The sequence below is a fragment of the Ambystoma mexicanum genome, chromosome 1p (assembly GCF_040938575.1).
Source record: "Ambystoma mexicanum isolate Mex_15411 chromosome 1p, UKY_AmexF1_1, whole genome shotgun sequence".
Classification (NCBI taxonomy): Eukaryota; Metazoa; Chordata; class Amphibia; order Caudata; family Ambystomatidae; genus Ambystoma; species Ambystoma mexicanum.
The window spans coordinates 364,829,262-364,845,899 of record NC_090921.1 but is presented as its reverse complement, the minus strand read 5'-3'; positions in this window follow the sequence as shown (position 1 = coordinate 364,845,899).

Sequence of the window (16,638 nt, the reverse complement as noted above, 5' to 3'; positions counted from 1 at the left end):
TGCCAAACTATTTGTGTCATCTTGATTATTGATGTATGAATAAAACTCGGCATCCCCATCCATCTCAAGGGTATCGCTAGTCATCTTAAAGGGCTGTCTGAGAGAATACCCAGCTCACAAGGGTTGGGGGCGAGGGAAACACTGAACTGGTGTGTTGTTAAAGCAAAGCCACAGTGAGTGTGTAACATGGGTGATACTTGCCTAACAACATGGGCATGTTTTCGTACAGCAGCAGTTTGTACTGGCATTATGGGCAAAGCCAACATGATTAGTGTTCTTACGCGAGCATACTGGACTACATTGGTGCAGCCATTATGTCCATATTTTCTTACAGTGCCATGACATTTTTTACTGGCAATACAGGCAAAGCCAACATGAAGAGTGTTCTTACATGGGCATACTGTCCTACAGTGTTGCAAAAAGTATGGGCATGTTGCCTTATAGTGATAAGGCATTTTTACTGGCATTATATGAAAAGCTAACATGAGTATGTTCTAACATGGCAATACTGACACATATTGGTGCAGACAGCATGGACATGCTTGGGTAGAGCCAGCATTAAAATGCTTTGTTACACTAGCAGAATACCAGCATTTTTGTGGACAAAGTCATCATGGAAATGTGTTGGAAAATACTCTTGTGCATTTCTCGTGACTTGGCTTCTATTGGATTTTTTTCAAGCATTGCCCTACAAACCTATTTGTAAAGTGTGTGGCTTTTTACCAAAGTTATCACAGAAAGTGTGCTTTAAAATGTACTAATTGCTTGGTGTGGGTCTCCCTCGCTATGCTTGGTAACTTGGGCAGAAGTCATGGGAAATGTGTACACATTCAATTAAAGCGTTCACCAGCCACCATTACCTTTGAGGGTATTTTCAGTGGAATCACACAAGACAGGTACCATTTATTGCAGTTTCAACCTGGATGCTCACATCCTGGGGCCTGATTCATGGAAAAGTGCAGATTCCTCCCGGAATTGCTGTGCGCCATGAAAGACACTGGACGAAGAATTAAAAATGCGTGCCCTCCGTTTGCATGGAATTAACTGTGCATGTACCGTATTTGCAAGTCACACCTGGAATGCCCCCAACACGACCCCACGCAAAGCATAAACATCCAGAAGAGCAATCTTTGTGTGCTCCCCGAGAGCGATTACACGCACCCTTCAAACAGTGCGTGGGTTCCCATGCAAGCAGGTCTGCAACTCAGTGACCGTGCGCAGCGTCCCCCGTACCTGTTGCCGGCACCCCGACAACATGCTTATGATGCTTCATAACTCGGGGTAAAACTCGGAAAATCTGTGTGCAAACTGCCGTAAAACCATTCCTGCACCCCGCTACACTGCATACATGCACCCCTAAGTTAGATCGGAACCCGAGTTGCGTGCACAGACCCCTAAATCCATCATGCAAACCCACATCTGTACTGCGATTCCAATAAGCAATTGTCTTTACATCTGCCTTCGGGTGGCAAAGAGATTAAGGGATTTGCGTGGCCATTTCTATGCCAAGAGACTGTCGTTTGGCACAATTGTGGGCGTGCGAGGGACTAGCTGCAGGCCGTCCCTCGTAACAGGCAATTTGTTTTGCATGTTCTTCCCCATTTTCTGTGTTCAGCCCCTTCTCAGCCCTCTGCGTGGTGTCTCTGGCAAGGCGCTCAATGGCTCGCAGAGATGTGCCGAGACTGTGCAAACTTCACGCAAGTCCTGGAAAAGTCCAGTGCATTGGATTCCATGAATCGACGAACAGGATTTCCCCACAATTTGGCGCACAAGTTCCCTATTTCCTGTGAAAATAATTCCATGAATCGGGCTGATGGTGTACAGGCTGCAGAACTCCCCTGGGATCAGCATCCTTCTTTTGCTGCTATAAGTGTTGCTCGCTGCCACTTGTTGCTGGCTGCCAGACGTATCTCTTGGGCTCTCGGGTTTGAGAGTGAGTAGTGGAAGCAAACTGGTCATAGTCCAGTGTGGAGCATGGTTTTCTACAGATCGCCTGGTTGATGTGGGCCGTCTGGCCTATAAGGGGCAGAATCTAGAGTTACATATCTGAGAGTAAGAGATCTTTTAGATATGCATTCGGTGATGGCAGGTGTACTAGTGCTGACTCACAGTTAGTGGCTCACCTTGCTGTGCCCTCCGCTGCGGGACACTGCATGCCAGAGCTCCTTTGAATGTGCAGGTGAATGCTGCAATGTGGCATTATTAGAAGCTTTAAGAGAAAATACAATGTGAGTGTTCTTATGTGCAGATACTGTCGTAGGCACAGCCAGTAAGTTTGCTTGATGTGGCATGGCAATATTAGTCCCATTAAGAGAAAAGGCAAAGTGAATGTTCTTATTTGGGGATACTGGCCTCTATGGGCTCAGCCTGCCTGCATGGCATGGCATCATTATTAGGATTATGAGCAAAACCAAAGTGAGTGCTCTTATGTGGGAATACTTTCATGGGCACTTTCAGCATGGACATGTTTTCTTTATGTGGCATGGCATTCTTGGTGGTATTGAGAGTAAAGCCAGCTAAGCATGAAACTGCTGTCTTACACTGGCAGGATACTGACATATATTGTAAGCAAAGGCATCATCAAAAGACACTGGAACATTCTCCTGTATGCTGTTGGTGAACTAGCATCTACCAGATTTTTTCTTGTTACCCTCCAAAATTACCCACTTTTCTTTTTTTTTGTAACAAAAAGTGTGGTCTGAAATGCAGCAATTTATAAGAGACCTTTTGGGGAAAGAAACCTCCCTCCAACCCTTGGTTCCGAGTGGTTGGGTGGATCTCCCTCCCTATGCTTAGTCGTTCACACAAGTTCATAGAAAATATGAACTCCCCTTCAATTAAAACAATCACCAGCTGCCACTGAATGGCAGTGCCCACTCAGGAATCCCTCGCCTCCCCCGCCCCCTTGCCTCCGGCAGAGGCACTCCTGCCAAGTCTTTTACGTCAGCTGCACTGTCATAGGAAAGGGACATTTAGCACCAGGATAAACAACGCTTTATTTGTCCTTTTGAAAGCAATGGATGTGAAATTTCCGACTTCTGTCTCCTAAGAGCTGTAACAATAAAGCGTTTAACATCTGACCTTCCAAGACGAAGAGCTTCTGTAAACTTGCCCAGGAGCGGGGCGCGCGCAAGAGCACGGGATTCCGCTGTTTATATCTGTGTATTTTTTAATAGCGCTGTTTCCCAGAAGGCTCAGGGCTGACACGAAGGTCCTTGGCAGGTCTTGGGTCTCAGGACGCCACAATATTTATGCAAGGGGGTTTATCGCCCAGTAGCTCGGAAACGATGGGCGTGGGCTTGCACAATTGGGAACGTGTTTACAGAAGATAAGATTATTTCCTAAACTGAGACACGATGTAAAGCAATGCTCTAAAGGGGCGACTTAGACGAGGCATTGCAACATACCTCCCAATGGAAAGATGTTTTTGTCCTGGACTTTATAGGGAATTGTAGATCCCACCTACTCCCGCACTTAACCATTATTTGTTATGGGAGTCACATAGTGCTTCTGGAGCTGGAATGGCACAAAAAGGGCTTGAAGTGTGCCGGAGCTAACTGGGGCCGAAATCCCGGGAGGCTCGGAAATTTGGTTCTGCTCTGCCGGGGCTCACAAATGTCTGTGGCAGCTAGGCCGCAAGAGGGCAAGGCTTTTTTTGTAAATCCTGGATCTCCCGCCCTTGTGCTAGAGCTTCAGGCTTCAGAAAAAAATGACTTTTCTCCATCATGGTGGCACTGACACCTGTGAGGCATCCCTTTAATCAAGAGATGCCTGTGGGATTCTGCCACCATTATAGAAGAAAAAGTGAGGCTGTGGGAAGCCGAGCCTATTTTTTTCCCTAAAGCCTGAAGCTAGGAAAAAAGGCCTCAGCTTCCTGCTGCCTCACCTTTTTTTAGCCTTAATGGTGCTGCTGCCCCTCATCAGACGCCTGACGAGGGGCAGCGCCACCATTAAGGCTTAAAACATGTGGCTACTGTCCCCCAACAAGCAGCCATTAGGAGAGACCAGCATCCTTTTCCCTGGGGAACAAGGTGCTGATCGCTACAAACAGCTGCCTGGCAGGGGTCCCTGGAGCCCATTAAATAGGAAAATGAGCCTGGGATCGTCAAGGGGGTGTGGCCTAACAAGCCTGCAGGTGACCCACCCCCCCATTAGGCCATGCCCTCTTGATGAGCCCTGGGTCATTTTTCCATGCCACTTAAGTCACTGTCGACAAACAATAGGCCGGGCAGAAATACAAGTGGTTTGCTTTTTCCAAAAACACAATTTGTGGTTTTCGATAACATTTTAGGGGCATAGCAGGGGTGCACTTTTAGCAAAAAGTGGAGAATGGCGCATTTGAAAGCGCATTAAGTCAGGATCTTTGCACAAAATTACCAGCTGTACAGTGCACAAAGTCATATAATCTCCTACAAAAAAATGTGGCCATATATATTGGGGTATGGAATCAAGAATTCAAAATGAAGGCGCAGACTGAGTCGGTGAAGGATAGTTTCACACTCCTCGCCTGAGATGTGCAGGGACACGGCGCTTCTGCTTTTCTGTTAGAGCTGCACTAAACGTGATGTTTGATGTTGGGCGGAATACTACAGAATAGTGTCGATATTGGTGAAGACGGCCCCTCTAGGGTACGCCGCGTACAGGCAGAAAGCGTGCCACGCCTAAAAAAGGGAAAAGTCCAATAATGGGGCAAAAAGTACTGTTTTATTAACAATATCTACATAAAACAGGGATAGTAAAGCGCATCGGGTGAGCTCCAATTCTCTCTCGTCTTGGTATCGGCTTTCCACAGAGTTTTACTTCGATATGACATCCCAAACAAATGTTACATTGCACAAACCTAGGTGGGATATGATTTAGTATGGTAGAGTATATTTTCTTTGTGGGGTTAGTAATATAAGTGGTCCGATGATATCAGGTAACTCCGCCTTGAACCACCTACAAAAAGATACATGGGAACATGTCATTAGGGTGTGTTATGACTGGCTGCTGCAACACTGTTGAGGTGAGCGTGAAAGGTGGATAGTGATTGGTCAGGAATAGGTTTCTCAGCTTTGACAGTCTGGCCTGTTATCAGTACAAGGCCAACAATTTAGGGTGATGAGAACGGCCTCAGTGTGCTGCAAGTCCCACTAAAGTTACCATTCCCTGATCAGGGGTGGACTGACCTATAGGGAACTCTGGAGATTTCCCGGTGGGCCTCTGCACCCTGGGCCTCTTTTGTGTGGTATTTTCAAATGTTCTCTTAAGAAAAGCATTGGGTTTGATGAAAATGTGTCATATGGGGACACTTGGAACATTATTTCCAGGGCCTCTTTTGGTCCCCAGTAATTATTTCCAGGGCCTCTTTTAGTTCCCAGTCCACCCCTGTCCCTGATTTCCCTTTCCTCGAGTCAGGACATTAAACTTTCAACTTTACACTGTATTGTTTCATCCCAAAGAGATGGATGGGAATGAAGGTCCATGTCTGCCCATGTCTGGCCCTAATGAATAGACATTCTCTGCCAGCTGCAATTCACGTGTGTGGAGACCGTGTTTTGAATTATTTGGCTCAGTAATATTTGAGGATTTTAGCCCTTTTTAGCTATGGGTGTCATTACCTCCTTGGCCTCTGGAGATTTGTTCAAGCTACTTTCTCCTTGGTGTTAGGTGTGAGCTGATGGGAACCTGACCTTTCTGCAACATTTGTTTCTTTTCTTCTTCAGATAGAGTTATGTCCGTCATCTAGGATCTGCTTATTGTCTGTACTTTCCCAATGCTGGTTCGTACCTGTCTTTCGCTGCTAACCTCGGCAATCTATTCCCTTGCGATCTGCACTGTTTAGGCTCGGCTGTTCTGCTGGCTCAGTGAAACAGGGTCTCTCTGCTAACTTATGGCTTCCCAATATCTCCTATTCACCTAACATGACTGCGTCCTCCATCTTGGTTTACATGGCCACTCATTCTAGTCACATTCTGCAATATGCAAGCTTTTATATGTATTCTCATGCAACTTGCGGTTTCAGCATAGAAATGAGAGCATATGTTTTTTACCCTATTGATTGCAAGCGTTTTCTTCGTGTATAAGTGAACTAGTCTTTGTGTATCTTTTTTGCTTGGATGTATATTTTCTTCGTGTCTAATGGGCCTATGTGTGTCGGCCTTACCGGTGATGTCATTTGGTTTACTCATGATTACAGCTCACCCTGGAGTTCCATCGCCTGCAGATTTATTGCTTCATTGACGTCATCCAGGTAGAGTCTGTAAGGCTGTCTCATTGAGTAATGTCTCTTGCATCAATGATACAATGGTGGTTAGTGCTATGAGTGAGACACCGGTCATGTCTACACCGAAGCAATGATGGACACGTTCATTTGCCTCTCTTCAATAGTTGGCGAGTTGTTTTTTAAAACCAAACCTCCACACTTGATAACACAATTTACAAAAACAGTAAAGGCACAATTGTAAAAAGATTTGTTAGCATTATTGCTGTTATTTCTTTGATTTATAGGAACGAAACGTATGCAATTAAAGCATTTATGGCAGACAAAAGTTATAAAGAAGGAATCGTTCAAGTTCAGTTTGTGCAATTACAATAGGCCTCATTACAATTCTGGCGGTAGCCGTGCCCGTCAAACCAGCAGGCTGCCGCCGGACTTACAAATATTTCTGACGACTGGCTTGCCGGTAACAGCGGGGGATTCTAACCACGCCGGTCCGGAAAGTCAAGCGCCGGAAAAATAGTATTCCTCATTCCCATAGAGTCCTATAGGACTCTATGGGAATGGGGAAGACGGAAGCGCTGGCACCGTTAATAACAGTGCCAGTGTTTCCGTGTAGGTATGCGTACCATTGCCACTGTGCACGGCAGGGTTCGACCTGCCGGGCACAGCCACTCCTGCAAGCAGACCCGTAGTGTGCCGGTCCAGTAACAATGGTTGTTAACAGATCCAAATATTTGTAATGAGGCCTAATGTATGAATTAAATTGATTTTGTATGTGTATCAACATTTGACAAAGGGCCGCTTTTTTCTACTCGTCCACACCATCAAGCATGTGACCGAAGCAGAATTTCTGAATTGTGGCCAAACTTCCACATGAAAACCTGTTAGAAGTCGAAGTTAGGTAGACCCCTTATTTCTGTTTCTCGTTTCACAGAGATCTATAAAATCAGAAAAGATTCAGGAGTTAAACTTTCTTGAATTTTATAGAAATGTAGGGAGGGTAAAATACTATTTGTATAAGCGACCCCATACAACAGTATGCATTTCTGTAGTTGTGTCATGGACGCAGCATAGCCTGCACTACTGCATTATTCATGACATGCAAAAGTGATGCAAATTACTCATGAAGAAGTGCTCGTCATGTTCCAATTTGAGTACAGCACCCCCCTCCTTAAAAATATAATAGCCCTGCATGACGTGCTATATTGTCCGTTTTATATAGCAATTCTTCTATGATCTCGTACCGTCCCATTTCACATACAGCCGCTCTGCTGAGGAGTGCTGGTGCACATGTGATCTGAGAAAGCTGTCTCTTTCCCAGCTGTCACTTTCCCAGCTGCCTCTTTCATGGCCCGCGTTATGAACAGGAGTGCACCTTCTGAATGGCTTTGGGCACCGCCAGTGCAACAAATGAAATTGTCAGTCTGAGCATTCATTGTTCTCTTTTTACAAACATATTGTCACCCTGGTTCATGTATTATTTGCGCCGAAAAAAACATGATTTGTGCGCCATTCTGCCTGCAAATCCCTGCTAAACAAATAGGGATTTGCGGGCAGAATGGCGCACAAATCCCGTTTTTTCGGTGCAAATGATCCATGAATCAGGGTCTATATGTGTTTTGAATAATTCTGTAAAATATTAGAATGTATATTTAAGTCATGCGAAGCATTTTAGCTGACAGACTTTGTTCTTGTCGTGCGCATATCCCAGGAACAAATTGCTTCTTCACAGCATGAGGAAAACTAAGAGGAAGCAAAAGAAGGGTGTGGAGGTCCCTGTAGCTGAATCTACTTCACACCACGCAACACAGTGCTAGTCAAAGTGGACAGACAGGAGAAACCAACTGAAAAAGCCCCAGAGGTACCAAAACCCTTCTGCAAGTAATGGGAGGAAGAGAGACGTTCTTTTTATTTTTAGCGGTGTGATCCAAAATAAAGCCTATGGACAGTGGAGAGGGAGAAGATAGTATGTGTGCTTGGATACACATTTCATCATGTTAGGCCCCCTGTGCAAACGCATGCTGCCTGATTGATACAAGAGGCCTTGCTGAGGTGGTTCCTTTTAGTAAAAGTTCACTAGTGGTGGAAAGAACATTAGTAATAGAGATTGGATCAAGTGACAAGCTGACACACATGTGCTAAGGAGACAACAGCTATAGTTCACTGTTTCCGTAGAAATGTTCAGGAAAAAAAGCTGAATGGGAAAAAATGCCAAAACTCGGCACAGCAAAAAAACAAATCAAAAACGAAAATGTCAAATAAGGGGAGAGAGGTTTGCGGGGGCGCTCCTCTTCTTCGACTTTATGGGATTTCGGGTGTGGCGGATGTGTACTCCACTTTCCATCCATTATATGAAAAGCGGACGGGGGGCTAGCGGGGGATAGTAAAGAAAAGAAATAAAGAGAGAAAATGATTCTGCAGCATCAATTCCCACCCATAATTGGGAGATGGCACTGACATTGTAGGGAGAAGCCAGACGCGGAGAGGCAAAGGCAGGTAAGTGGGGGTATTTTGGGCTAATTACAATGAAAGACAAAAGAAATATCAAGGCTTAGTACCACCAAAAATGAAATGCGCCAGTCACGAGTTCAGAGGTACATGTACAATTTAATGGGCAGGTAGCTAGCTGGCTCTGAGCGCTTTGAAGTGTGTACCAGCAGACACTGTGAGGGGGGGAGTGCTGGACATTACAAAGTCATGGGTTTATATAAACTTGGCCACAATCCTGGTTACATCGTCCAGCCCATCTTCAAGTTAACAATTCACTACGGTTCATACCCAGTTCACATTGCTAATACAGAATCAATGTTTTCCTCAAACATTAGACATGCTTTTCTGCACACATAGCACAATGGTAACATTTGTTTTCAAGCTTAAAGTAAGTCCAGTTTCAAGGAAGAATCACAAAGATTTCTGCAAGGTTCACGGTTTTAGCTATTCACCATTCTGTTCACTGTTTGCACGAGGATGATGCTATTGGTACAGACAACATCTAAATTACTGTTCAAATCAACTCTAGCTTAGCTCCAAGGTTTATTAGTTCAGGACAATCAATCCGTTCTTAGCAGCCACAACAAGTTTATCTGCGCTGACACGGTATAATGTTCATCTTTCCCTGCTGCAGCTGAAAACAAAGTTTAACATGAGGCAAAAACAGGAGTTAAACAAAATGGTGGATGATTCTAAAATGGTGGCGTAGTCAGCTTATTCAGGTTCACTTAAAGGCGATTTTCAGTGCGATGCAAATATGCTTAGGCCAATGTTCGTTATAAGGCGGTATTATGTGAAATATACTTTAACAAACCCTCCTTTTGGCCTAAACATTAGCATCATCCGAAGACCATGTGTCATCATCTGAACATCACAAGTCACTTTTTTCGGAGACATCAATCGTCATTAACTCATTGATGGTAATATCTTGCATTACTAAGGCTTTAGTCATTTTCATGGGCATATGTGTCTTAGGTTCTAGTGTACCTATTGCCTGTCCACAACTTCCTCCTATCATAGAACAAATAACAGGCAGGCATTGTATGCAATAACAGCAGAAGAGTATAATGCCAAAAATTACCATTAAGACTGCAAAGATTTTCCAGCCCCAACATCGCAACAAGTCCCAGAACCATGTACTAATATCCCAGTTTCCCTCTGCAACATGTACTTCAGTACTTAAAACATGTAAATTCTTAATCGCCTTAAATATGGTGGGGGAGGAATCAGGTACAAAAACGCAACATGCAGACCCCATCATTTTGCAGACCCCACCATGCTCAGCTTGAATGATGTCTAGCACCATCCTATTTTGGAGATCCACTAATCTAATAGTCTTTTGCTCTGGCGTTATGTTATACAAAATGTGAGTGGTCTAATTGATTGTTTTCTCCAGTACCCTTGCCAATCTCCTAATATCTTCAGAATTAATTATCTGTCCCCAGAATGGCACGAGCGATTTGGCAACATCACCCAAGACTTGTGAAGGAGTATCACCATCCCCATCTCGCCTTGTATGAGTTTTAGAGATTACAGCGGTGGTGGCAACATATACTCCTGGTAACAATATACCTAAACAACAAGTACCATCACAATCCCTGGGTAACCACGGATAGGCCTCATTGCTGCAAACAAAGTAAACATGATATCCTTCATACAAAGGCCTATCCTCACTAGTTAAAACTGCAATATTTTTACATCCCTCAAATGTACCCATTGGTTGAGAACCTTCCCTTTGTATGCAGAATGGAACGGGGTTTGGACTATGATTGATGGTAAAGGAAGGAGGCATGGCATCCCTATTAGCTACGGGAGCCATTTCGAAGATAATCAACGACTGAACAGGTCTAGAGAGTCTGTCAGAAGGCCTAATCGAAGCAACATTCAGCTTGCTCCTATTTGAAAACAAAGAACATCCTAAAGGTGTTAAAACTTGATTTTCAAATTTGTTAAGATTAGTCCCATCAAAAATCCCAGTGATACTATTGTTCCATCAGCCAAAGAATAATGCCCTAAGGGAAGCGTAGCAAGCAGTAGTTAAAGGGAGAGGATGTATATACCAGCCTAGTCCCCTTTCCCCATTTTGTGGCAAATGCGAACAGATCCAGAAGTTTATCTTATTTAGAATGGCATGGGTTGCATTCAGGATTATCAAAAGAGTGTTATTATGATAACCCTCTCTATTTTGGAGTTCTCGAGGAGGAAAAGTGTGCAAATGCACATAAGGTGGAGACACAGTGGAGAAACTTGCTAAGGATTACAAAACATCAAGCGGATGTGCGTTTTCTAAATACCAAAATCCAATTGTCAATACAATTATAATAAATACTACTATTGTAACCAGTAACCATTTGGTCTTCGGGGACCCTAACCCTTGACGGGCAGATTCATCATCAAACAAGTGCCCAACATCTTTTTTTGTACGAGTGGCCTGTAATATAGGCATAGTTTCTCAGCGTCTGTTAAGAAGCCTCATGTTAGGCTTTTTTTAGTTAATCCGTGGGTGGCACATGACCACGTGGCCTATGTTGATTGAAGGTAACTTTCCCGGTCCCTGCCTCTTATTTGATGCAGCAGAGGAATGACGTGGGCCTTGCTCAACAGTGGTTTCTTGTGGGTTTCTTGTGGTCACATACTAGGCTGCACTTTCCTAACCTATTTACATTAACTTAAATGTCAGCAACTCTAAATCTAAATCCGATTCCGTGGTCGCAAATCGTACCTTGAGACTCAGGTACGGTGTGCTTGGTAAACAAAATGTTGTCGTTTCCTGAAGACAATGAAGAAGTACAAGCAAGATAAATGGACGGTGAAGAAGAATTTTAAGAAAAAGCAACAATCTCCCCAGGCCCCACGGGCTCAAGAAGGATTTCCCCAGACAAAACAGCAGTCTTCCCAGGTCCCACGGGCTCAGGAAAGATTTCCCTGATATCCTCAGTGTCGATCAGAGCAGGTTTGTTGTGAGCATCAAGATCACCAATTCCCTTCTGCTCCCCTTTGTCGTGGGGAAGAGGAAAAGGAATCCTCTTCACATGTGTCGCGTGGATACTATGCTTCTTGCCGGACACTCGTATGGTGGTCTGCGTGGCCAAAAGGATTTGATGCATTCCTCTCCCACACGGTGCAAGACAGGAGCTCCTCTCAAAGTTCTTGAGGAGGACCCACTGGCAAGGTCGGAGTCGATGACCTGGGCCCTCATACTTCACAGGGCAGGCTGCTTGCCACTGTTGATGAATCAAATACAAGTTTTGAGTCACAGTAGTCAGACAGAAGCGAATGGTCGACATTTTTCAACAACTTAAGTTTTGGAATGTTACATATATTGGCTGGTCTCCCCATTACAATCTCATAGGGGGAGATCCCTGTGTTTGATTGTGCGGTTGTCCGCATTGATAATAAGGCTATTGGTAAAGCGTCAGGCCATTTCAAATTACTATGTGCGCACACTTTCGCTATTTTGTTCTTTAGGATTCCGTTTTGGCATTCCACAAGACCAGCACTCGGAGCGTGCCTGGCCGAATTGAACCATTTATTGATCTGTAATACCGCGCATACTTGCAGGATGACAGCAGGGATCAAATGTGGACCATTATCCGACCAAATGACTCTCAGCAAACCAAACCTAGGAAAATATTCCTTCAGCATGGTTTTTGCCGTTGACATTGCTGTGCCATCTTTTAAAGGAAAAGCCTCAACCCATTTACTGAAGGCACAGATGAGAACTAAAATATATTTATAGTTCTGACAACGCTTCATCTCAACAAAATCAAAATGTATAACCTCAAAGGTATGGAGGGGGGACCAAAACTACCCTTCGCTGTCGGTGTTCCTTTTCCAATATTATGTTCAAGCATATCATGCAATTTTGGACAAAACGCTCAGCAGTTTTCTGAATATTAGTATTGTACCAGACAGGATCTAACAGTTTGCAAATCTTTTTGGCACATATGTGTGTTGGACCATGAGCCATTGTCACCATAGCAGTAACATAGGCATTGAGTAGCATCCATCTTTGTTTTTCATTATCCATCCAACAACCCTCATAATCTAGACCCGCTGGGCCCTCAATCCACTGTTTGATTTCTTCTGGAGTAGCGTCAGCCTGAATTTCTTTTAAACAACCAATTCCTTCATCTATCATACAAGTGTCAGTGACCCCTTTTGTTGGATCTAAAACATGCATCTTTGAATGCAAATCAGTGGCAGTCTGTTTAGCTATACTGTCAGCAAAAGTGTTTCCTTTTCCTACATCATTCGTCAACTTCTGGTGAGGGGCACACATCATTATTGCTAACTCTGTAGGAAGCGCAAGTGTTGAAAGTAACCAAACTATTAAAGTGCCATGCTGAATCTTTGTTCCATGCGAGGTCAAGAAACCTCTCTCAGCCCATAGTCGACCAAAGCTGTGAACTACCCTGAAAGCATATTGGCTGTCTGTGTATATATTCACACTAAGCCCTTCAGAAAGTTTGCAGGCTCTGGTTAACACAATAATCTCTGCGGCCTGTGCAGAATTATGTGGAATTAATTTGGTTTCCACAATAGTGCTTAATGTGGTGATTGCATAAGCAGCAGTGGATGTACCATCAGGGAGTTTAAAGCAGGAGCCATCACAAAACAGCCCGCCTTGTGGATTCTTTAAAGGTGTATCACTTAAATAAATTCTTCCCTTAGTTTCTTGTTCTGTGGTAAAGAGGCAATCATGTGACATCTTGTCACTTCAGTCTGTTTCTTGCAGAAGAGGCAATAGTTCAGCCGGATTTAATTAGCAACATCTCTTAATTTGGATATACGGCGCAAATAGAATCAGCTCGTACCTTGTTAGCCAAGCCGATGTGAGATGTTAAGGCTGCGTTCTCTTGAATAGAATGTATATGGAGTGGGGTACCATCACAGTTAAAGAATGACCTAAAACCATACCCTCACTTTGTTTTACGGATGCAGCAGCAGCAGCTACAGCTCTCAAACATCTCGGCAAAGCGCCTGCAACAGGGTCTAACGTGGAGGAAAAATAACTGCACAGTCTATTCTTGCCCCCATGTTCCTGTGTTAAAACAGCCAAAGTATATCCTTCACATTCATGCACATATAACACAAAGATATTTTCGTAATTTGGTGTACCCAAAACTGGTGCTGAACACAATGCAGACTTGAGCAGATCAAAGGTATTCTGGCAATCCATGTTCCATGGTAAAAGCAAAGAAATGCCCTTCTTTGTCAGTGCCAACATAGGTTTTATCATTAATAAAAAATGTGGGATCCACTATCTAGAGTATGAAGCCATGCCTATTAAAGTTCTGACCTCTTTCTGTGTATTTAGGATAAACATACTAGAGATGCTTTGTATCCGTTCAGGTGTCAGTCTTCTTCCCTCCTTCGTCAGGAGATAGCCTAAATAGGCAACCCCTGTTGACAATACTGAAACTTTTTTAATGAAGCCTTATGCCCATGTTCCACTAAATGAATGAGCAGCAACTTGGTGCCCTCCCTGCAAGCAACTTCAGAATCAGCAGTTAGAAGTAGATCTTCGACATATTGCAACAACTTGCAAGTAGAAGGTAACTCAAGCATATCAAGCTGTTCTTTCAATGATCTACTATAGATACTTGGGCTCTCAGTGTACCCTTGTGGCACACGAGTGAATGTAAACGAGCGACCTCTAGGGTCAACGCAAACAAATATCTACTTTCAACATGTACAGGAATACTGAAAAAAGTGTTTTTCAAATCCACAACACTAAAATGTGTAGCTGAGGCTGGAATCATGGTCAATATTATAGTAGCATCAGGTACAATCGGAAACTGTGGAGCAACAACTTTATTAATGTTGCGTAAATCAATAATAAACTTAAAAGGAATCACATTATCTCCTTTCTTATAAACTGGTAGGATCGGACTATTACACACGCTCCCTGCAATTTCCTCAAACACACCTATGTATACAAAATCAGAAATAATACTCTTTAAAGCCTGCTCACCTTCAACCAAAATCTTATATTGCAGAATACGCAGTAATTTAACACCTGGTTTCAACATAATTGTAACTGCTTCAATTTGTAAAATGCCAGCATCATTTTCATTAACTGCCCACAAACACGTCGGAACCTTATCCAATTCAGTTGGTAAAGGCCTAGACAAAAATTGTGGAACGGAAGTTTGTTGTGGCAAAATCGTTAAGTATACTGCATCCGGAGAACAGTAAATCACAGCACAGCAGAGACCAGCAGCAAATCTGTGCCAAATTTCATTAGATACAATAACTCCTAGGCCATACGTACACTACATTAAAAAAGCAAGCAACCCAAAAGGTGGCGCCGGTTGGCCTTGTCCCAAAGATTGTCTATCTCTGCGGAATAATACCTTGAAACAGGATGACAATTTCCCAAGCATGTCAGATTACTGGTGTTACCTGGTGTTATTTGTACTTGCAAGTGTCAAACTGCAACCAATATCAGGATTATTAGGAATCAGGGCACGACTCACCTAATTTCAAATACAAAAGGTCCGTTTGGATTTCAAAGGATCATCATGGCTGGCGATTTCATTGAAACTGGCCTCGACATGGGGACCCCCGTCAAGATGTCTTCCTAAACCGCTTGCTCACTGTCCAGGGATCGGATCATGCAGTACTGCTGAGGAGTTGCATCTCGTTTTGCAGGAGCCCCTTCACTCCCTGATCCCAGTCCAGTAGCCGTGTCTCCTGTTCAGCGATGTGACATCAATCTTGAGGGTCCCTATCGGGAACCATCTGAAAGACCAAAGAAATATCGATGCTTAGTACCACCAAAAATTAAATACGCCAGTCACGATTTTAGAGGTACATGAACAATTTTAATAGGAAGATAGCTATCTGGCTCTCAGCGCCTTGCAGTGTGTACCAGCAGACACTGTGAAGGGGGAGAGTGCTGGACATTACAAAATCATTGGTTTATATACACTTGGCCACAATCCCAGTTACATCGTCCAGCCCATCTTCAAGTTAAAAATTCACTAGGGTTCTTACCCAGTTCACATTGCTAATACAGAATCAATGTTTTCCTCAAACATTAGACATGTTTTTCTGCACACATTCCATAATGCTAACATTTGTTTTCAAGCTTAAAGTAAGTCCAGTTTCAAGGAAGAATCACAAAGATTCCTGCAAAGGTACACGGTTTTATCTATTCACCATTCTGGTCACCGTTTGCACGAGGATGGTGATATTGGTACAGACAACATCTACATTACTGTTCAGTTCAACTCTAGTTTAGCTCCAAGGTGTCTTAGTTCAGGATAAACAATCCGCTCTCAGCAGCAACAAGTTTATCTGTGTTGACACAGTGCAAAGTTCATTTTTCCCTGCTGCAGATGAAAACACAAAGTTTTACATGAGGCAAAAACAGGAGTTAAACAAAATGGCGGATGATTCTAAAATGGTGGTGTAGTCAGCCTTATTCAGGTTCATTTAAATGCGATTTTCAGTGTGATGCGAATGTGCTTAGGCCAATGTTCGTTATCAGTCTGTATTATGTGAAATATACTTTAACAAATAGGGATAAAGGGGAGGTTGGTAGAGGGGATAAGGGTATACGAACTGTTCGTAATTCGAACATTTCACACTCAGTTGTTTCCCCTGCTGTAAAATCGGACTCAATTTTATCACAGACATCCATAGTGCCTGCACCTTCCATAAAACACCAGAATAGACAGAGCTTTGCTAGACTTCACTCTAAAGAAGTGTTCTTCAAAATGCCTGGGGTGGACGCGAGCCCCACAGCTTGACGAACAATTAGAAGACGATCAGCATTTATCGGCAGTGGCGTGGCAATGCAAAGGCAGTTTCTACCTGTGCATACAGCCTTTCAGTAAAATGCTATTCAAGAAGTAAACACAGCAATGTGCTGTGTTTACTTCTTGAAAGGAACATCTGACAAAGGCAGAATGCGAAGGCAGGGCTTGCCACAACAC